Source organism: Desmodus rotundus, chromosome 3, assembly GCF_022682495.2.
Source record: "Desmodus rotundus isolate HL8 chromosome 3, HLdesRot8A.1, whole genome shotgun sequence".
Classification (NCBI taxonomy): Eukaryota; Metazoa; Chordata; class Mammalia; order Chiroptera; family Phyllostomidae; genus Desmodus; species Desmodus rotundus.
Window position 1 is genome coordinate 6,040,598 of NC_071389.1, and position 22,921 is coordinate 6,063,518.

Below are 22,921 nucleotides of genomic sequence, written 5' to 3' on the forward strand. Positions count from 1 at the left end.
AGTTGGTTCCCCTCCTGAATCTCAGTTCTGCCCCCCAGACAAGCCCCCACCAAACCCCAGAGCCACCAGAAAGCACCTGGATCACGACCAGAGGGAAGGCAAAGGCTGCACTTAGGCACTTCCTCCTGGTTGGGCTCCAAGCAGGGGAAGGCGGGTCCTGCGTCAAGGCACCTGGTGAGGAGCGCCCCCAGTCCTGCCTGGCAAATGGGGTCCCAGCTGTGGGGATGGCCTTCTGGATGGGGAAAGGGCTGAGCCGCCCATTGCTACCTGTCGTCTGACATGATGGGGACGAGAAGGCCACCCGGGAGAGGGCCACTCTGAGAGGAAAGGTTCTGTGGGGCGAGACCGACAACTTCCACTTCTCTCCAGACACAGGGCGGGCAAGGGGTTTTTTCCTGGGGTGGGGGTGAGGGGACAGAGATGCTCCCACCTCCCCCCACCATCGGGACCTCCTACTGCCAGGAGCACCTGCCTTGGAGACACGGATGGGGAATGAGGCCGCAGGAACCCCACTGCCACCTGCGTGAATGTGTGTTGAGGGGGTGCCCATCACCTCCCCAAAGAAGAGAAGACACAGGGAGGGGGCGGGAAGAGACCTACATGGGGAGGACAAAGGGGAGGGAGAGCGGGCGGGGGGGGGGGGGGGGAAGGACAGAGCCCTAATGAGCAGATTTCACAAACCGCCCGGAGTGAAAACAAAAACACAGACGTGCACATTGCCCAACTCCAGGGCTGTGTGGAAAAGGGAAAAAAAACCAATAAAAAAATCCACATCTTAATACAAAAATCCTCCACGATGTGTTGTGGCACGAAAGTGTTTTTCACTGCATTTTTCATCTGTGATCTCACACGGCCTCCGACGGGCACGCCCAGCGCAGCGCGGGTTTGATGGCAGGTACACAAACAGAGCAAACACATACACAATTAACCAAAACAAGGGCAGCAGATACGCAGATGGGCCCACGCTGGCATCTCCTGGCTTCGGCTGGCCTCCGGAGGCGGCTAGGCTGGCTCGGCGAATGGGCCCCTTTAGATTTTTGACGGAGAAATAAATGGGGCAAGAACACAGCTCAAATGGAAGTTCTGAATTCTCAGAACTCTGCAAACGATACTCCGGGCCAGCTGGTTAGGTGGCCTTTCTGTACAGAAGGTGCTGTCCTGCTGCCAGCTGGGGACAGAGAGGGGACCCACGGCCCAGAGCCCCTCCTGCGTGTCGCTCACCCCGCAGTTACTATCTGTCTCCCTTTTGTTCCACCCCTCCCCCCTTTTAATTGTTGGATGAGTTTACAGAGCTGGGAGCCAAAAACAATCAACTCGGAGGGAACAGAGTTATTCAAAAAAGGGCGTGTCGCCAGAGGGAGACGGATATCCATGGAAACCACCACCTTTTCATGGCAGCCTAGGTGAAGCCAGGGTGAGGGGGATGGCGTGGAGGTGGGAGGTATGCTCCACCCACAACAGGGGCCTAGAAAATGCTGGGGTCACTGAACTGGAGGTAGCCACACACAGTGTGGAGGGTCGGAAGTGGGGTCAGCCCAAGACCCATGGGAGGACAGGGCTGTCAGCACGCGCAGGGCCACCCGCCCGCGCAGGCGCATACTCACAAATGCCACCCCACCAGGATCTCCAGGACAGCACAGCCTGTGGGCCCCCGTACTGCCAGCTATGAACCCTGGCTCTGTCATTTTACACACCGGGTGACCCTTGGCAAATGACTTTCACCTCTCTGTGCCTCAGTCTCCTCATCTGTAAAATGAAGATAATAATCAATCCTAAAGGCTAAGTGAGCAGAAGGGGGGAAAGGCTCCCAGAGTCTGCCAGAGCACTGGGGGAGTGAATGATGTTTATTCAGTACTAAGGATTTTAATACATTAACATATATAATCATCACAAGGATCAGATGAGTTGGGTATTATCTCAGCTGGACAGGTAAGGAACTAAGACTCAGAAAGGGATGCGACCCACAAGGTCCCAACCTCAACAGTGATTTGAGCCCAGGCCTATGTGACACTAGGCACTATGCTGGTTGGCAAGCAGAGGGAGCGGGTGGGGTGGGGTGGGGCGAAGGCGAGGGACGCATGGGCTTTCAGGAGGTTCTCTTTCCCGACTTCCATGCACAGCAGCGGGACCCGAGCACATTCTCCCCAAGCTTACAAAGGAAAATGGAAATCCTCCGCACCGGTGACAAGGGATGCAAGGAACGAGAAGTGGGAAAAGCTGAGGTGGCCAACAGGCCCAGGTGGCCCCATTCCTCAGGAGCTCCTGTCCCAGTCCTGACCCCAGGAGACCAACGATGCCCTCTGCCCCTTCCCCCTGCCCAGGGAGCATCTCCAGGATCAGGAGGTCCCTGGAGAGGAAACAGCTGAGTCGGTGGCCCACCTCCAGCCCCAGAGGCCTAATGCTTGGGAAATGTCCTACTTCTGGCTCAGAACCCTGCGCACAGCCCAATTGTGCACCTCCCCAGAGCCTAGGCAGTTCCGTGGAGGGGATGGGGAGAGGGGAGCAAAGGGGAGCTATGGTCTCCGCTTCTGCAAGGCCAGGCCCGGAGCGGCCGAGGGCGGCCCGTGAGGCTGGGAGCTGGGGCCAGAGGCCACCTGCCCTGGTGGTCTGGTCCTTGCCCTGCTGGGAGATGGGGGCCACACGGGCTTGGTAGCTCAGCCCTTTCTGCCATCGACCACCCCAACTCATTCAGATATTTCCTCTCTCACTTGCTTTTTTAAAAAAATTTAATGTTCTCTATAATTCATCCATCCCAGAAGATAATCGATAGAGCCCGTAATGAAAATCTGAGCCATATTTTATGATCCGCTGCGAGCAGAAAGGGCCACATCAGCAGGTCCAGTTTCGGCTCTCCCTATCTGTCTTGCCCACTGCCCCGGGGACTGCTTTCCTGGCTGGTCCTGCCCACAGCCCCCCACCCAGAGCTCTGCCCTTCGCTGGGTGAGGAGGGTGTGGACTGCCCAGCTGGGGACGAGGCTCGGGCCACCACGCTGGCATTGCCCCAGCACCCGGACACTCCACTCTACCAACCCGAGTCACAGGACGGTCACCTGCCATTCATTGCAAGGTCTTCCTGGAGCTGCCCCCTAACTTGGGACCCCAGCACTTCCACCCTGGAATCCCACAACCGTCTTCAGTCAGGGGCCTTCTGGAAGCCTGGAGACCCTCCTTGGGATCTGGAGATCTGCACAGGCCTTGGGAGTCAGGCCAGCACCCCACCATGGCATTCACCCCCCACCAACAAAGGCCACCTGGGGGCGCTCAGTGGAGGGAAGGTCACTATAGCTCCTTTTTGCTACCTTAAGCATGTCCGTCTTCTTCCTAGTGTCCTCCCTGTGAGGGGGAGCGTGTGGATGAGCCAGCCTGAGGGGGTGCACTGGGGGCTGGCTGGGGGGAGCAGCCCCTTATTATGCTTCCAGGGCCAACTAGGGGAAAGCAGAGCTCCGCCCCTGCCCCTGGCACTGCCACTCAAAGCCAATCAGTTCCTCTTAGAATCCCTTGCTTCCTGGCACCAATCAGGAAGCATCCCGGCACCAGCGCTGGGACAGGTAACCCTGGTGTCCAATCAGAGCCCATAGGATGCTCCAATAGTCCAGCAACAAATAACTCAAACCAATGAGAAGTGAGATTCAGCCACCGCACGGACCACTATGCAGCCACCGACAAACATTCACGGAAAGTAGGAAACTGAAGTGAAAAAACCCACATGACTCCACGGTTTGGAATGCCGCCCCACAGACCTCTCAGTGCTGTCCAGTACAGCCGCCACCGGCCACATGTGGCCATTGAGCACTTGAAATGTGGCGGGTGTGACTGTGGAACCGGATTTTTAATTTTATTTAATTTTAGCTACTTTAAGTTTAAATAGCCACATGTGACTTTAGCCTACTTATATTGGACAGCTCAGGATGAGAGAGAGAATTTCAACGATATAAAAAAGTTTCTTAATAAACGTCTTAAAGCCTGTTATCTCAAGGCAGTGGAATGGTCAGTACTAACTACAATCACAGACACAGCTAAAGTGTACGGGCACCGTGTGCCAGGCTCAGGGTGTGATCAGGGTTTTATTTGGGTCATCGCACCGCATCCCCACCCCCCTCCAAGATCACTGGCCCCACTTCACAGATGAGGGAACCGAGGCGCAGCAATATTAAGTGATTTGCATGAAGTCGCACCGCTGGGTGGGCAAAGCTGGGGCGCGAACCCAGCCAGAGCTCTCTTTCCCCCAACCCATACTTTTAACAATTACGGTATATATTTTAAAATTATTTCCTTCACACTTCTTTGTATTTTCCAATGAGCCATATGCATAAGTTACAGTCAGGGAGAAAATGTTTTTTTATTAAGAGACCCTAAAAGGAGGCAAATCTTTTATTTCCCCAGGAGAAGAGTAGATGGAGAGGTTAATGGGGCCCCTGGCCACCTGGGCCTCCAGCTTTTGGATGGGAAAGGAGAAGGCGGTGTCGTCACAGGTCCCCCTTTCCCCCATGCCCACCCTGCCCACACGCCCAGCACACAGAAGGCCCGGGGCCCACAGAGGATGCTGGGCCTAGGATTCCCCAGCAGCCGGCTTCCAGTGGGATCCAGCTGCCTCCCAGCCCCACCCTGGAGTCAGTTCCTGACAGGTTTCTCAGCGGTTTTGCAACCATCCAGGCCTGTACCTTTGAAAAGGCAGCAGGCCACAGGGCCGCTGGCAAAGCCAGCACACACCATTCCCACCATGGATTACCCTTTCTCACCACCTTCTTGTAGGGCCAGGAGCTCTGGGCCAGCTGCCCAAGCCCGGGACACGCTGTCTGCCCTCTGTGGGCACAGAGAGGCTGGCTTTCCCCAGGAGAGCGGTCGCTGCCCCTCCTTCTTGGGACTGCATGGAGGTTCAGAGCAAGGAAGCGGGGAGGACCCTTTTCAAAGGTCTGTGACAAATGAAGATGCCCCAGCGAATACTGGGCCCAGCTAGCAGTGGAATCAGGGAAGATTCCACGTAGTTTCTGCTTTTTAGCCATAGTGCCAGCTGGGATGTAGGGGAGAGGGGGTGGTGCCCCTACTTGGGCTGGTTTCCATTTCAGCTTTTTCCCCCCGAGGTGCACAGATTGTTCTGGTCTCGGGGTAAGCAGGATAAATAAATGTCCTTACTTAATTTTTGATGATGATGGTGATGATGATGATGATGGTGATGATGATGATGGATTTTGGTTCCCTGCTGTCTGCAGTTCTCTGTCATTTCCAAGCTACCTTAAGTTCCCCTTGGATTTATATATTTATTTTTGGAGTTGGTTTCAGGTGCTTCTAGTTTATCAAACAATCAGCCCTGTGAGGTATGCTGGGTGTTTCCAGAAATTACATCACAAAAAATCATGCAATTAAAGTGTAAGGGAAAAAAAAACATAGCTGTTGCTTAATTTTGTATTTTAATTAGCGACTTATTGTCAACGTAGACTTTTAAAATGGAGGCGCCTAAGCAAAACCAGTAAACAAGTTTTCCTAATAAATTAATGTCACCTCTTCCCTCTTCCTCCTCCTCACCGGCCCAACTGTCGTCTTCCAGATTTTCGCTGCCCTCTTTTCCCCTCTCACCTTGTATTCCTTGCCTAATACACATTTGCAAAAGAAGGCCCCAAATAAAATCGGGAACCCTGGCCCCCAGGGCCCCTGTAGGAGCCCAGGCTTGTGTCACTAGAGAAGCCTCAACCGGGAGGGTCCCGGCGGAGGACTCAGCGTGAAGTTGGCGGCTGCCCTTTTTGCCCTATGCCTATGCCCTCTCCGCTGGGTCCTGGAGATGCCCCTGCTGCTGTGAGCGCTCTGAGCTCAGGAAGGGAGAGAGGAAAGCCCAGGGCCGCGCTGACTGCCAAGGCAATGGTGACAGGGTGGAGACATGGGACACCAGGAGCCAGAGGAGGAGGATCGAGGTTTGGAGACCTGGAGAGGGGAGAAGCTCTGGTGTTGTGAAGCCCAAGAGACCTCTGGTTGCCTGGGGGAAGGAGGAGAAGGGGCACAGAGAAGGAAAGTGGAGGGAGCCTGTACCCGGGGAAAGAGAGGCTGAGATCAGAAGGGTTGGTCCAGGTCACGTGGCAGCTCCAAGAAAGGCTACATTCATCGGTCCCAGGTACCCCAAAGAGGTAGTAGATCCAGGCTACCAAGGCTGACCAACCTGCCACCATTGGTAGAGTCCTGTTCTTCCCTCACGGGAAGTTCCCAGCTCAGGGCGTGGGGTGGGGCAGGGAAGGAAGCTAATTTGCCTCCTTTAGCCTAGCTTCTGGGAGAGAAGGCTGAGGGCAGGGCAGAGCTCCCTGCTCTGTGTCCAGTCCTGCTGTCCAGGACGGGCAGGCAAGCCCCGATGTCCTTCAGAAGGGAAACACCGAGGAGCTGTCTCTTCCCCACATCAAGAGTGGACACCACTGGGAGCCTCCATGTCCCTGTTCACTGGGGAGCACCCGAGCCCCTCCTGTCACCCCAGAGACTAGGCCATCTTAAAGAGGACAGGTGTCCACCCAGGGCCCTGGACAGGGACACGCCCCCCCAGTGCTGTCATCTCCAAAACCAATGCCGAGACACTGCGGCGAACAGGCTTGCTTTATGGACTCCCCTGGGCCAAGGCCAGGGGATCTGGCACCCCGAGCAAACCCCACGGCAGCCTTTTTATTCTGAGTGGGAAGGATCATAACGGTGGGCTCGGGCAGGGCTCTCGTTCACTTGCTCACTCCCACCGCAGACCACCTTCAAGCTGGGCCCCCTTCACCTCTCACACTGACAGCAACCTCGGGCCCCCTCCCCTACGTTACAGCAGGTGGCTTAGTGACCTCACCGGCAGCAGGGGGTGGGGGCACTCAAGAAGGCTCTGGAACACCTGGTGGCGGAATCCTGGCCCCCCACTCACTAAGATTCCCCAAGAAAGGAAGGAGGAGAGGAAGGAAGAACCAGGGAGGAAGGGACCGGACCTCCACATCATCACGCACCGGTGGGAGCCCATACCCAAGCCCATGACAGATCCTGCTGGGTTTCAGCTTCAATCGGAAAGGAAAGCTCCCATCAAACATGGGCTGGGCAGGGATGTGGGCACTGAGATTAGGAATTTGGAAAACCATCTGAGGAAGCTGGCCCTGGGAAGACAGCAACAGGATTTAATACCTGATCCCGGCTGTCTGGTAAACACCCTGAGCCATCCCCGCACTCCGTTAGGCAGCCTCGGATCCTCAGGTGTGCCGGCGACGGGCAGGTAGAGACAGACGTGGGCAGAGACAGGAAGGGAGGGAGTGTGGGCCTGGGGGGAGGGGTGGGGGAGGAGCCGGCCTGGGAGGGTAGGGCGGGTGGCAGCCAAGCCAGACAGTCAATGAAACAGCTGACAGGTGCAGGGAAGGGGGGCAGGGGGAAGGGACAGGTAAGCTGAGCAGGGGGCTCGGGATACTTGTGGATGCCGTCGCACCCCAGGGGGCTGGGTGGGATGGGATGAAGAGTCAGAGGCTTATGGGCCAAAGACCTAGGAGTCCCGGTCACCTTTTCTCCTAATTAAAAGGGGCAATGAGGAGGTGCTATAGACCAGGCCATGTGCCCCTCCTCCCCGAATATCAAACAGGGCAAACCAGCAGTGGGGTAGCCAGCTTCCAGGGCTTCCTGTGGCCACTTATGAGAGCAATCCGCTGGTGTCCTTTAGGGTCACCCTCTCCCCAACTCACACACCTAGACCCCATGCCAAAAAGCAAGTCAAATCCATCACTGGCATAGCATCCTTCTACCCCAGGCTGAAGCAGACACGTGACGACCAGCATGGAGAAGCAGCAGGGAGGGTGGGGGGCAGCTTCTCAGAGGGGCCGCAACTCCCCAGGAGGTGACTTGGGGGGCGTTAAGAGTAGACAAGTAGCAAGAGGGGCACCTGGGGTCCTGGTCGTTTGGGGGCGGACCCCTCAGCTGTGATCCCGGCACAGAGGTCAAGCCCCAGAGGCAGGCCTGGTGCCACCTCCACCACCAGGCCCAAGCGGGCCACAGCGCTAATCCTCTTTTCCCGTTTCCGCGCGTCTGCTCCCTGATCTAATTACAGTTTTGGGCTGACACGCACCCGGAGTGTAACCCCCGGGTCTGGTGCGCTCTCTGAGTCCGTGGGTGCACCGGGGTGCACATCCGCACTCTCGGAGGGTTGCAGACCGTCTCAGGAGCTAAAAGACCTACCGCTTTTCCGTGGTCTCATCTCTGGCTTGTTTCAGCAGCACTCGCAAAGCTGCCTGAACTTGACCACGTCCAGCAGCTCAAGTCCTCCCTTCCGCCCCCTTAGCTAGGGGCCCAGAGCCACTGGGGTCTCCTGGGTTCCCAGCAGCTGAAAGGAGGTTCCTGTCCTGTCACAGGCCTAGGCTGGGAGTCCCTTGCCTTCTGTACGTTCCCCAAACACAACAATCCCAAGAAGTCTCATCCGCGGCCCCTTGATCGGAAAGGAAGCCAGGAGGCCCAGATGGAGAAACTTCTGGCTCCAACAACAGCCACACGGGGCACTGGCCCCTCCAGCTGGAGGCCCGCCCGACTCTTGTATGCTTCTCACCACCCAAGTGACCCTGCAGCCACTCGAGGAGCCACCAAGGGAGGCCGGGAGCCTGTGCCCACCCTCCTCTGCCTCAGTGCCGCGTTCCTTCCCGCCCCCAAGCAGAGGGCTAACACCCAGGGCTTCTCTACCTGCTGCAGTCACCCGAGTCCTGAGTGTCTGCTGCCACCATTTCTACGCCGGTGTCTCTCGCAGAATCACTCCTCCAGTTCCTCACCTCTGGCCTTGCCAGTATCAACAGTTTGAATCTTTACATTGAACACACACACACACAAACCACTCCCGAACGAGGGCGAGAGAACACACTGAGAAAAACCCCACAGGACCCAGGGTTGGGACTGGAAACCGGTGTCACCTGCTCATCATTTCCCCCGCACCAGGCAGGCGGCCAGAGAACCCTGGGCAGTACATGCTACTGGCCTCGCCAGACATTAGAACACTTGTTCGGGTCCCTACCTTTGGAAGCTGGTCCCCCAGTGCATCGCTTCGGGCCATTGCTGCTGCTAATTTTTCAGAGATAAACAAACCGGTTTGGATAAAACAAGAACCAACCTGAAATCTTCTCCCAAAACTCAAAATGAAACTCTCCAGTCGCCCCTTTCCGTCCCTCCTCCACCTTCCTATGCCATCAGCCGGGTCCCTGAATTCCGACAACTGGGTTTAAAAAATTCAGTCCTCTAGCCTTTTTGCTCACGGACACTACCAAACCCGGGACCATTTGGGCCAGCATGAAGGGGTGATGGGTGAGGAGGTCGCTTATTGGAAACGTCCCACTCTGAGTTTCTCAAGTATGCCCTGGGCAGAGGGTAAAACGGGGAAGAGGAACGTGGATAGGCCTGCGAACCTCCACCGGGCTAGTGTCTGGCCTGGGTCTCTTTCCTGGGCTCACTTTAGGCTCAGGGCCTTTCCTCCAGGCTCCCATCATTGCCCTCAAACTACTACAGCCCATTTTAAAGGGGATGAGTGAATAGTACATCTGGTCGACCCCTTCTTTCTAGGAGCAGAGGAGAGAGGTTGCTCAGTTCCCCTTGGGGATTCAGCAGGTTTATCGAAGCTCAATGTCAAGACAGGGAGGAGGCCAAAGGGCAGAGAGGAAAGACACAGCCCTGAGGTCTGTGGCCACATGTTTCCCCGCAGGCTTGGCGCGTAACATGCCTGCCCACAACCAGAGTCACTCATGCCTGACACGTCCTTACCCATCACCCCATCCCACCCGATCAGCAACCCCATCCCCCCCCCCACCCCCATGCTCTCTGTGGAGCCTTCTCTGCCTTCTGCCCTGAGCTAGTCTGGAACTTCTGCCAGGGCTCCCGCCTCTCAAGTCCCCATCAGTGGGGTCTGCTCGGTCCCTGTAGCTAATTTACACCCGTCAGGGTTTAAAATAGCAGAGGCATAAATGAAAAGTCCAATTTCTTCAAATTTGCATTGTAAAACCATCCTTCAACTTCCTTGAAATAAATTTTACTATTTTATTAGTGCAAACAAAATGGTAATAAAACACTAATACAGCGCCTTGTATCCAGGGGAAGAGCTAAAATTAACATAGAGCAAGCAGTGTTTGCTATTACATTCAATTACCTTTTTACTTGAGATTTACATTCTCATCCCCTTAATCTCCATAGTAGTGGCTTCATTCCTGCCAGGCTCTGCCCTTCCACAGCCCCCACAGCTGGAAGGCAGACCTCCTGCCCAGACGGCACGCACCCCGGGCACGGTGCCTACCCCTCTCTCCACAGCTGCCTCTTGTCACAGGTACCCCTTCTCTCCCCTGCTCGTCCTTTCCTCACAGCTCAGCCTCTCAGTACTCGGCAAATTCTAGCCAAAGGGCTCTGCACGAGGCTCATTTAGACACGCAGTTACCAACAGGCAGGTACAGGGGGCACGGGCCGGGGGCCATGCTGGGCCAGCCTGGAAAGGCTCTCCCTGGCAGGGAGCTCCTGGGCGCCCTGAGAAACTGGCATCTCTGGTTTGACAGGTTGTGGGAGAGGGTTTGCTGCACGGCCCGCTGGGGACTCTGGGTCACCGCAGGAAGCTCAGCCACCCTGAAGTGGGGAGGGACAAGGAGCCACCGAGGGCAGCCTCTTATTCCATCCACAGACAGCAAAGCTGAGGTCTTGGGAAGGGACTGTTTGCAGGTGACAGAGGTGGGTGCTCTTTCCTCAACAGGGAGTGTCCCTAAAACGCGAGGATCCCCCCCAACCATGGCCACAAAACACCTGATCCTCCAGGAGAGTCCCTTTGTCTCCAGGAAGTGGAGGGAAGCAGAATTCCCTGTCCAGGACAGGTCATCCCTGCCCTGAGCCACCGGGGGAGATGACTCTGTTTGCAAGTGGCCCAAAGATTCTGTCCTGGTTCCAGATCTGTCACTGACTAGCTGTGTGACCTCGGACAAGTGACCACCCCTCGCTGGGCCCATTGCTTTGTCTGAAACAGGCACAATACCCTTGGGCTGCCTGCTCAGGAATGAAGGGTCACAGGGACTAAGAGATCAAGAAGGCACCTCAAAGCCCACAGAGCTCTGCAGCTCAACAGGGGACCCGTCCCCAAGATGGCCTCAGCACGGGGACAGGGGAGCACCAGCAAAAGGGATCCTCATCAGGCTGCGGACGTGGGCGTCTGAATTGTGGGCCAGGCCCCCGGGGGCCTCCGGGCAATCTTTGCCTCTAACTCACAAGCTTCCTTTCTCTTACCGGTCCAACCACTGCCAAGGTCCTGGATTAATTAGTCCTACCAAATCTCTTGAACTAATTTTGAAGAAAGAGTCGCGGATCAGCCAGGGCCTGGGCTGCCTCACGGGTTCACTAGGAGAGCTGCTTTGGGGCAGGGGGACAAGAAGGTACAGGAAACAACAGACGTCCGGCCTCCATGAGTGTTACTATTTCCCTGGCTATTACAACCAGGAAAGAAGTGATTAAGACGAAAGGGGAGACATGTACACACACAACCACACACAATCACATTTATAACCACTCAATCTTACACACAGTCCCTCGTACAATCTCACACACTGCCACCCACACCCCTGTCCCTGACTCTCCTCTCCTAAGGTCTTTTTCTTCCTCAGTCTTATTCGTAAGATGTCCAGTGGACACCAGGAAGAATGTTCTAGTCCAAACTGGTGCAACACTAACTTGTCCTCACGCCTGATCATGAGGAATTCCGAGTGCCACTAGAACGGAGCCACTTCTGGGACGCCAGCAGGCAGGGATCTTCTCTAAACCCGGCTGGAAGTGAGGGCAAAAGCTGTAGGCCATTGCGCATCATTGGCCAGAACCGCCGCGTGAAATATCTGTGTTCACAGGAGCCCAACCTCGCCGTCCTTGCTCCGGCCCTTTCGCCTTGGGCCCCTCCACGCCACCCTGTCACATTCTAGCCCAGAGGTGAACGTCAGGAAATAGCTTCCATATTCCACAAACAAAAGGCAAAACCCACTGCAAGAAGCAACCCCATGTGCAAACGTAAGGCGTTTTATTTGGTTCAGGCTGGTCCTCTGCATTTTTTTTTCTCCTTTTCCCCTCCCCGATGGAGAAACAAAAGAAAGTTTGTTGTTGAGGCTCAAACGTTTCTTGGGCCTTGTCCGAGTTCTACCTTGTTTTTCTTTTCCTTTCTGTCTGTCCCCCACCCCCACCCCCACCCCCACCCCTCCTTCCCTGCCTCTCCACCTTGAATAAATAAAGCACCTAAAGCTGGCACAGACTGGTAAGGAAAGTACAAACTATCTCTTAATTTTATTTTATTTTTTTTTTTACCACGCTGGCCTAGGGTTTTGGGCAAAGGACAAAAGCTATTGTTGAACAGCACAACACGGAGGTCTGAGTCACCAATACGCCTCGGCTTCTGGAGATCTCATAGGTCTCTGCGGCTGGCACAGCCGGTGAGCTCAGCGCCCTGCGGGGGCCGTGGGCGCAGGCGTCCTCTCGCCGGGTGCTGCCCCGCCGCCTCCCCCTCCCCGGGGCTCCCTCCTGGGCCGACACATGGGCATTGTTGGTTTTTAATCACAGGGGAGAATTTAAAGAAAACGTTGTGAAATAAAAAACAAATCGCCACCGTGCCATCACTTCTAACGCTGTAATTTTCGTCTTGGAGGATCGCCTTTCAAGATTTGTCCCCACGCGGTTGTGATTTCTAGATAGTTTCTGTCACGGTGTTCACAACACTTGGCCTTCGGGATGTTTTTTTTCCACTCACACAATAAACATTTTTCTATGTTTTGAAACCATCTTCAGGATTACTACTGGTGGAGGTCACACAGTATTTCTTCTGCTGTGCTGTTCTTGGGCTGACGCTATGAAGTAAGAGTGGGAGAAGGGGGCCGGGGGGAGACCTTGCCGGGACTGAATCATTAACGCACACGATTCTGGCCAAGGTGGGGCTTTGCCTGAGTGATTCGGATCACCTTGGCCTTGGAGTGTGTGCCTGGAGGACAGGCCGACGTGCCACCAAAGCCCTGCCCATCTCCTAGCGGACCACGAACACCCCTGCCCTGGTGCCCAGAGACGACGCTGGCTTGATCCTCGCGCTGACCTTCACCCCTGCGAGCCGCACTTCCTCTTTATAAAGCGCCCTGGCTGCAAAAGGCCCATGACAACACGCTGCTCTCCTTTTTTACATCTGAATATCTCAAAGCACTTAGCAAAGACTTTCATTTTCTCATTACCCCAAGGAGAGGAGGTCATTTGGGAAAATGGTACAAATATTCCCATTCGTCAAAAGCCAGAAGGAAGTGAGTTAAAAGGAAAATTCTACCACTTAACGGCGCAAAACCAACCCAAGAGAGACTGCAAGGGTCTTTTCCGCCTCCCCGTTCACCCAGTTTGCTTTTTCCAATGCAACTTCAGGAGCCTCATTAGGGAAAAGATGGCTTGGGCCCAAGACCAGGTTTCCACTTTGCTGTGAATCAATCACTCCCCAGTGGCCCCAGCTCAGGAGACCCTCCCACCCCATCCTGGGTCTCCACCAAGACCATATTCTCCTATGATTATAATTATGTAAAATGCATAGTTGTAAAAACATCCAGTCACCAAAGGAAAAAGACACCAGAAGGAAGTAAATACACTAAATGCTAAACCAGGTGCTGTTACCTCAGTTACATTATTGGCGATTTTTCCCCCTTATCTCTATTTTCAAAAACGGTTAAAACACGGCTCTGTTTTCCCCGTGCGTGGGAAGAAGCCTGCGCTCCAGAGTCAGACCCTCCTGCCTCCAAACCCCGGCTCTCCTATCGCGGGAACGCGGGTGAATTACTTAACCTCTCTGAGCATTACTTCCCGGCTGGTGCAGCGGGAACTGAACCTCTGCCTGTCTTGTGCCCTTCAATCCCACAGAAAGTCACAGCACAGCGTCTGACACCTAGTCGGTGCTTGGTAAATGTCTGTTTCCTTTCTCTTTCACTGAAATGAAAATGTAAAACCAACTCGGCTGGCTGGCTCGCTGCCCATGGGGACAAAAGTAAGACGTTTCACCTGTACCCTCTCCGGTTTCATGCACATCCGCTTACCCCATCTCCTCCTGCACCCACCCCTGGGCGCCCCCCCCAGCCCACCCCAGGCCTCGGGATCCTGGTCCTGGCTCTCCTGCGACTCACCTGGAGGGTGACAAGCGGGGCCCTGGGATGAGAGACAGACCCCACTGTGACCTCCTCCACCAGGACAGGCCCGGACCAGCCCTTCCAGGCAGCAAGCAGGCCTCGTGGAAAGACTCGGAGGACACGCAGGGCGATGCCCAGGTCTGCACCTTCCTGGCAGTCACCCTCAGGAACAGGTGCCAGGCTGCAAAGGCCACCTGCTCCCGGGGGAGGGCAAGGGCCACTCCCGACTGCTGAGGAAAAGCCAAGGAAAACCAAGATGGCGCCAGCATCTGGGAGCCGACTCCACCCTGGGCCGGGCGGGCTGGCCAGTACTGGGGCTGTCACCTCGGGGACCCAAGCCCAGCCCTGGGCTCACAAGCCTTCTCCCTGCTCCCTCCAGGGCTCTGCGCTGGACCCACATGTTTGCTTTGCTGGTTCAGCTGTTCTGCTTATGGAATTCTGGTGGACACAGCCGCTGGGCAGGGGCTCCAGGCCGGCCTTCCTGCAGCCTGAGCACAGGGACAGGCAGGAGCCGCCCCCCTTCCAGCCTTCCTGATGGCAGATGGGGAGGAAGGAGTACGAACAGCAATAGTAGCAATGATAGGTACCCTTGTCACCATGGGTCAGGTCCCTTAGCAACATCATCTCCCTTCATCTTCACAGAAGCCCCAGGCGACAGACACTATTACCACTCCTCTTTCACCAATGAGGAAACTGAGGCTCCCAAGGGGTCGGGGTGCCCAAGGTCACGGCACTGACAAATGCAGAAGCGAGGATTTGGACCCCTGCACGGAACCACTTCACTACGGTGCCTCTGCACAGGGCCACTCGCCCAGCTTAGCTCCGGAAGCCACCACCCTCCACCAGGCCTTTCCCAGAGGGCACTCCCAACAGGCATCCCAGCCACAGGGGACGCGTGAACCCCCAAAAGGAGGCTGTATGTAATGTGGCCAAAAGGAGTGCTTCTCCTTGCCTCTTACCAGCCCCCCCCCCCCCCGCCCCCAGAGAGAGGAGAGACTCAACACCTCCACCGAGAGGGAGGACGGTAAGGCTAAAGAGATGCCGGGTTATGAATGTGGGGTGGCCGGAGGAGCATCTGCCAGGTGCCAGGGCCCCCCTTCCTGGCTCTCCTGAGAACGTTTAAGTGGGGAGGTCTGGGGCCATGGGGCCGTTGGCAAGGGCCAGGTACAAGTAAATAGCTATTGACGGATTTACTGGTTTGGACGGGGAGAGAGAACTACGGAGGGGTGCAGGGCCCTTGGCCTACAAAACCCCTCAAGATTGCAAACCAGGGATGATACCAGCTTGAAACGGTGTGCCCCTTCTTTTAACACTAAACTAGGTCTCTGATGGGAGGCTGGTTGTTGGGGGGGGTGCCCAACATGGTCCCCACATCTTGGGCCACCAGCTCCCCGGTTGCCAGCAGCAGGTCCCATGAAAGCCGGTGGAGCCCCGCAGGGTTGGGGGCCAGGGTGGGGGGCCGGGCAGGCCACCGGGGGCAGACAGTCTCCGATCGTGCTGAGCACAGCACATCGCTTCATTCAGGAACCCAGAGCAAAATGCACAGCTGGGTCTAGAGTTGATTCAGCCCTTAACTCGTTCGAGATCGCTGGCGGAGCCACGGAGGCGACAGGGAGGGGTTTGCAGCAACCTGGGGGAAGGGGGAGGGCATACCTGGGGTCCGGGGTAGGCTGGGGTAGGCTGATAACGTTGATACCTATAAAAAGAAATCAGCGTTCTTTTCAAAACCCCTCTAAAATCCAAACGGCCACCCGTCGTTTAGGGAGGGATGAGTGAGTCTGTGTTCGGTGGGGGGCGGGAGGGGGAGCTTGTTTTCTACCCACTGCCAAATTCTCATTCACTGTCAGCTCCAATCCGTTTGGAACTCACTGACTCAATTGCCTTTTCACGGGGAAAGGGGCCTGCACAATGCGACGGGCTTTGCAGCTCCACATTAGCACACAGGGCACTGGGCAATGTCCGGGAACGCACACACGTCCCCCAGAGGCCCGACTCCACCCCCACCCCAAACAACCCGCCAGCCCTGCCAGCGCCACATCTGGGCTCCCCTACTTTACATTGCAGGGTGTTTTCAAATGTAGCTTGGCCAGTGCGTGTGTGCACATGCGTGTGGGCACATGCATGTGGGCACACGTGCTGGGCGGGGTAGGGGCTCTAACTCACAAGTAGAAGGACCTGCAGGAGTTCATTTCAGGGAAGTTCCAGCTCTTCCTTATGTCCAAAGAAAGGGAGGATGGGGAGAAGGGACCCAAAGTAAGTTCCCAGAAGAAAGGGATTGGGAGGAGGAGGCTCATTTAAGCTAATTCTGGAAAGTGTGGATTATGGAGAAATCAGAATTTGGTCAGGAGTGTCCCTGAAGCACTTGGCAGCCACAAAAGCTCTTCAACAATCATTATGGAAATGATATCAACAATTATTATAATTATTGTAATCACGGTGGCCCCCAGTTGTCGAGTGCTCACCAGTGCCCAGCGCTCTACTAAATGCTTGCGCCCATCAGCTCGCCTACTGACCACAAGGACCAATGAGGCAGCTACTGCTCCCTGTCAGCCCAATTCCACGAGTGTTCAGAACCCCTGCCCAAGGTCACAAAGACCATAAGTGGGAGAAAGATTTGAGCTCTGTTCTGCCTTAACTCTACACCCACCACATTGCCCTACCCCAGGAGAGAAGCGACCCGCAGTGGAATCTAAAGAGAAGGCAGCCCCAGCACCGCAGAGGCCTTGGCACCAGGTAGGGACCCTCTTGGACACGTGGGTGTGTCCCTGCTGGCCAGCCCCCCACCTCTATCACTGTTCCAGGGGCTCATCCCTTTAGCCCGGGCTCTGACGGAAGTGCCCCTCAGACACCCCTGCTGCCCAGGTTAGGGGCCACCAGCCGCATGTGGCTGCCGGGCACTCAAAATGTGTCTGGTTAGTGGAAGAACTGAAATTGTCATTTCATTTCATTTAAATTGTCACGTGGGCTAGTGGCTCGTGTATTGGGCAGCACATATCCGGGACGCCTCCAGCTACCCCTTTCCCTTGAAGCCCAAGAGGTGTTTTGGAAATAAACTGAAAGCATCAGAAGATGGGAGCACGGCCCACCAGGAAGGCCTCCACCTCAGCACCAGCATCACCCGCTCCATCAGGGCCCTTCAAACCCTCTGGCCTGACCCCAGCTTCTCTGTCTCCCTCCCCCCCTCCTTTCTTCTCTCCTCTCTTCCTTCCTTCCTTCCTTCCGCTCTTCTTTCCTTCCTTCCGTCCTCCTTCCTTCCTCTTTCCTTCCTTCCTCCTTCCTCCCTGTCTTCCTTTCTCTTTCTCCTGTTTTTTCTTTCTTTCTCTCTCTTTCCTCCCGTCCTTCCTCCCTTCCTTTCCTCTCTCTCTCTCTCTTTCTTAGAAAAAAAGCATCAGTTTAATTAGATAAATCCTCTGAGCATGTGGCCTGGAGTTCGTCATGGAAATTAACCTGCTCCCAGATCTCAGATAGTGAAACAGGAACCGGGGTGTTTGGGCACAGCACAGTGAAATGGGAGAGGCCGATGGAGTTTCATACACCTCATCTTCCATAAGTGCCCCTTGCCCCTCCAGTGCCCCCCGCTTCACAGCCCCCCTGCCCTTGCCTCCTTAGGTCGCTGCCTCGAGGTCACCTCTGCCTCTTCTCCTGGCCCTCCTCTCCAACCTCCACCCAGCCTGGGAAGTGCACCCTGGGGCAGGATCACTAAAAGATGAGGGGTGAGGGGGAACCCCAGCTCCACATATCCCTCCGCAGTTGGCTCCAGTCACCCAGGGACCCAGCTTTGGGCCCAAGGCTGGCCTATTACCCTCATCCTACAGCCCCTGCTGTGCAGGTTTAGCACGTCCCATGAAATAATGCTCCAAGTCGAACCTCGGCAAATGTCAGCTGTGATGCCCGTCCTCTACTTAATTCTCGAAAGACAGGAATTCCAAGCCCCACTTTACAGATGTGGAGACAAAGGATGAGAGGGGTCCATCTGCCTGACTGGGAGAAACACGATTCCCGTGGGGCTCAGCCTAACTCCACAAGCTCGCTCCGGACCTCCACCGGCCACTTGGTCTCCAGCAGAGCAGAGCCCAGCATGCAGGCCTCGGGGGCCTTGGGAGCGCCGGCACTCAGACTGAAGCTCTCAGGCTGTGCAAACGCAGGCCCAGGCCACCGACGCGGCACGTGTAGCCAGGGTCTGCCCCACCCCACCCTCTGGCCTCCCCTCCGACCCCAAGCTCCAGGAACATCAGTCTGACCACAGTGGGGAAGAGAAACCAACAGCCCCTGCCTGTTCGGGGGTCTGATGCCAAAAGTGAGTACTGTCTTGCTTCTTGTCCGCTTCTGACTCATCACCAAAAATACCAGGGGGACCCCAAGGCAGCCCTGAGAGGAAAAACACAAAACCCATAATTTCTAACCAACACCACAGCACCCCACACCCAGCAGGGTCCAACCCCCCGACACACAGAGGGTGAGCTCTCTCCACTCTCCCTCCCACAGTACTCCCTGGTGGGCAGCAAGTGCGTCCACACTCAGCCCCACACAGGTGCCAGGCTTGTTCTGTATCCTTCACATGTCTTAGCTTGTCTAACCCTGAAAGGTAGGCACTGCTCTGCCCATTTTACAGATGAGAAAACCAAGGCACAGGCTAATTAACTGATATATGGCCACAGGTTTGATCTCCAGGTAACTGGCTCCAGAATGCACAATCTACAATATATACATCTCCTCGGGAGCCCATGGATCAAAACAGCTAAGGACACCCCACATCCTCAGTGGGATCCCCCATATTGCCTAAAAGCAGTCCCCCTACTTAGCCCAAGCTCCCGGCGATAAGAGAACTAACCTGCCACTTGATGTAAAAATGCAGCCCCGAAATCACACACTACATCCAGGCCCAGGGCTTTCTGGGGTGGAGGTCTCAGGGGCCCCCTCTGAGACGGAGACCGTTTTACATAAAACCAGCATATCTGACACTGAGGGCACCCCACAAGGCGGCCTTGACAAATTCTTCATTGTGCTTCATTACTTCGAAGGCCTTTCAAGCTACAGGGCCAGCTGGACCTCAGGGCAACCCTGTGAAGGTGGTAGGGTCAGAGGTGATTTGATGAGAGAGGAAACTGAGGCTCAGAGAGGTCAAATGACTTGCCCAAGGCCACACAGTGATTTGCTGCAGAGCTAGAACTGGAATGGGGTCTCCTGATGCCTGTGACTAGGTCTCAGAGGGGCTCTGGACCACCCAAGTCTCCCCCCATCTCAGCCTCCCCTAAGGATCTGATTTCCCTGAAATTCCCCAAGGAGCCTCTGGGACTAGTGGGCCCGGAAACGGCCCTCGTACAGCAAGCTGCGCAGCTGAGCTCCCCGCGGGCAAGGGGTGCGGGTGGAGCTGAAGACAGTGGCACAGCCCCTGTGGGTACTCTGCCAGCAATTAGTGCTGGGGAAGGGTGCCAGCCTGGCAGAGCTAATCCCCCACCCCTTCTTCTCATTTACACACACACACACACACACACACACACACACGCTCACCCACCCGGAGACCAGCAGCAGAGAGAGAGAGCGCGGCTTCCTTTCGGTAAATCTCGTCAGCAAGGCACACGCAGGGCATGCAATTTGGTTATTACTGCTTTTAAACAACAGAAGAGCAGAATCCACCCGCCATTAACCCATCCTGCTCTCCCTCCGGGCTTCCCACCAGCTCAGGCGCCAGCCTTCATCTCTAACTCCCACGCACCCCCTTTTGCATGCTCCCCGAAGTTGCTTTCCAAAAGAAACATACAGTTAAAAAATGTAGAACATGACTGCAGTAAGTTGAACCTGAATTGTGTCCCCCTGTCCCCAGAGGAAATGATCCATGGTTCGGACATGACCTTGGCTAAGCCCCTTCCGCAAACATCCTCGGAGTCCTAGAGAATGCGAGCTGGAGGAAGGGAAGGCTGCCTTTGGCCCAGAGTGGGGCATGTACCTGAGCAGGTACCGTCCCTCAGAGGGGAACCTGCAGGTGGCCCCGATCCCCCTGGGGGGGCCTGTGTCACACAGTTCAACGCAGCCCTCCTTGTACTGAGGCAGGCTGGGGTGGGAGTGGTGGCCATAACCGATTTTACCTTCTCACGCTCCCCACTCCCCCCCTATGGTCCTGGAGAACTGGAAAGAAGCCCACCAGAGCAAGGGACTCTAGAGGGTCCTTAGCTGGGTTTATAAGATGTGTGAAACCCCTTAAAGTATAAGCGGTATTTATGCTTATGAGATTGTTTTTTTATTAAGAGGATTCTCACAGGGGGCACATGAACTCAAAAGAGGAAGAAGCAGAGACACCCCCCACCACCACCACCACCACGGGCTCAGCAATGTCTCACGCCTTGAGCTGAGGTGTCAGAGAACACAGGGCCAGGCTCCAACTGTCCCTCCTACAAGTATCCCTCGTGCCAGTGACGGCTGCCTCCCGCCCCACCAAGGGAGCTGCACCCAGCTCATCTTCTCTTTGCCTGGAAGCTGGTCACTGGGAGTCTGGGCCTGGGAGCTGAGCCATGCCCCTGGGCCGGGTTGCCCTGGCAGGCCCACAGACAGCAGAAGCCAGGCATGGGGGGAGCCCACCAGCAGGAAGGAGAGACATTGCCAGCGCTCCTCTTGGAAAACCTCGCAGACCCTCTAAGCCACCTAGTGTCCGGAGCTCTGTCTCTCTGCCTTCCCCGAGAGGACAATGCGGGGCAGCCCCGCAGGAACCCAACCGGAGCCCAGGGGACTGGCTGAGCTGGCTGAGGAGCCTAGAGGAACAACCCAAGGCAGGGCCACCCCAGGGCACGCATTCCTGGCACCCCTGCTCCCAGCACCCCTGCTCCCGGCACCAGCAAGTCCCCCTCCTGGAGGTCCCCAGCGTCATCTCAGACAACCGCTTGCTCTGGGCTCCTCTGGGTCCCCCCACCCCAGCCTCCAGGCCTCCTGCAGAGCCTCCCAAACCCTGGGCCTGCCACTCCTCTAGGGCCACTTGGGCCCCGACCTCCCAGCCCCCTCCTCTGCTCTCTCTTTTCTCTGTGTCCTAAAGACTCCTCTCACCTTGAGAAGTGTTAGGATTACCCAGCATTTACACTCAATGCTCTTCTTTATTCCTTAAGACTTATTAAGAATGATAATGAGTTCCGAAGGAGCCACATGTCTCCCTCTCTCTCCCCCCAATCCTTCCCTCCTTCTCCCCCACCCCTTCCCTTTGCTCTCTTTCTACGTGTCTTTTCCACCAAAGACACACAGGACAAATCCAGACCAGAAGGGAAAAGAAATTCCAGCAATATGGGACAAGGGCACTTGAGGATTTATATTCAATAAATCCCTCTCTTCTTCCCTCTCCTTAGTTGTTCTCAATTATTCTAATTTTAAAAAAAGAAACAACTCCCCCCTCCCTTCCCACCACTCAGGCCACCCCTCACTCCGCTGGACTTTGAACAGGGGAGCAGGAGAAAGGCCTGGCTTGTCTGCGCAACCTCGTTAGTGGGCAGCTCTGAAACAGTTGATTAATTTTTGCAGAATTTACGACATACTTTGGCTGCCCCCCCCCAACAACACTGGCCTCAGAACCACAGTAACTTAAGTTGGTGAACTTGAGGGGGCCTCCCCCCGCCCGTGGCCTCCGGTGGCTGGAACCACGGCGGCCTGTCGACAGCGGAACACACAGATGCCAAAGGCCAGGCAGGAGACAGACCCGGTCGCCGATCGGTGTGGTACCCACAGGGGAGGTCGTCAGGCAGCCAGAAACCACGGCTAACTTTCAGCTCTCTGGGACTTTTTAATTTCAAAATAAGGAAGCCAGCAGAAAGTGAGCAGAGCGAAAACAAACCCTCAGAGCTGGCAAGGATGCCCAAGTTCGCGCCCACCAAGCCACACCATGCATCCGGCAGGGGGACCGGCCTTATCGGTCCGCCGCGCTGCCCTTCAGAGAAGGGGAAGAGCAGATCCTAATGAAATTACGGTTCTTAAAATGTCTATAAATTAAATCTTTCTTCCTCTCTCTCCCTCTCTCTCTGTCTCTCTCTCGCTCGCTCTCTCTCTGAATCTCCCCGAGCTCCCTGCTCTACAAGGCTTGTTTGCCTCTCCTCGGCTCCCTCTGCTCATGTCTGTTTTTCTGATATAGACATCAAGAGGTTACAGGCTCAATTACAACTCCGCTGGAGTCTCAGCATCAGACTTGCCTGGCCTTCTCTTCTCCTCTTCAGAAACCAGATACCGAATAAATCTCTCTTCTGCTTGGTATTTTTATTTTTGAAGCCAAAAGCCGGAAGATTCATTCAGTCGACTCACCGCATTTTTTTTAACTTACTTCACATGGGGGGGAAATATCCTTTTTAATTGAGTTAGAGTATAAATATAATATACATGCTTTTCTGTTCATCTCATTCCCCTTAAGGACACACACAAAACGTTGGCTAATGTGAAATTCCAAAGAGATGGGGACAGAGTACAAATGTGCTTCATTAATGCATGTTTGTTGGGGGGCAGAGGAGCTGCTGGAGAACATCAGCTGGAGATCTAGTGTATTTCTAAAGTTACGGGGTGACATCATAAGGCTTCTTATTAGCGAAAGATCCATTTGAAAAGGGTGGAACGTAAGTGGCGATATTTTTTTAAAGGAAAATATTGCTTCTACCTTCTCCAATACTGTCACTAGATACAGAAGGGACATATGCTACCTATATCATTTTATGTCTTTGAAAACTGCCCCCCCCACCCCCAAAAGGAAGTTTATGAAATCCAAGTCATCATAGCAGAATTAATTCCTGAGAGGCAGAAATCTGCTTCAAGTTGTGGGTCTAAGGGAAAAAAACGAAGACAAAACCCCA

General features: G+C 55.2%; 1 protein-coding gene across 4 annotated transcripts in view; it reads right to left on the minus strand.

Moving 5' to 3' along the window:
• Window positions 1–22,921, minus strand: part of CASZ1 (castor zinc finger 1) — a 145,929-nt gene that overhangs the window by 117,544 nt on the left and 5,464 nt on the right. The window contains exon 2 of one of the 4 annotated variants that reach the window (XM_053920971.2): window positions 15,765–15,807. The exons of 2 other annotated variants lie outside the window; for them this stretch is intronic. The gene's annotated coding sequence lies outside the window, so the exon portion shown is untranslated. Of the gene's footprint in view, window positions 1–14,108; window positions 14,319–15,764; window positions 15,808–22,921 lie in introns of those variants that run through there. One more of the 4 variants, XM_053920970.1, reaches the window with a different exon arrangement.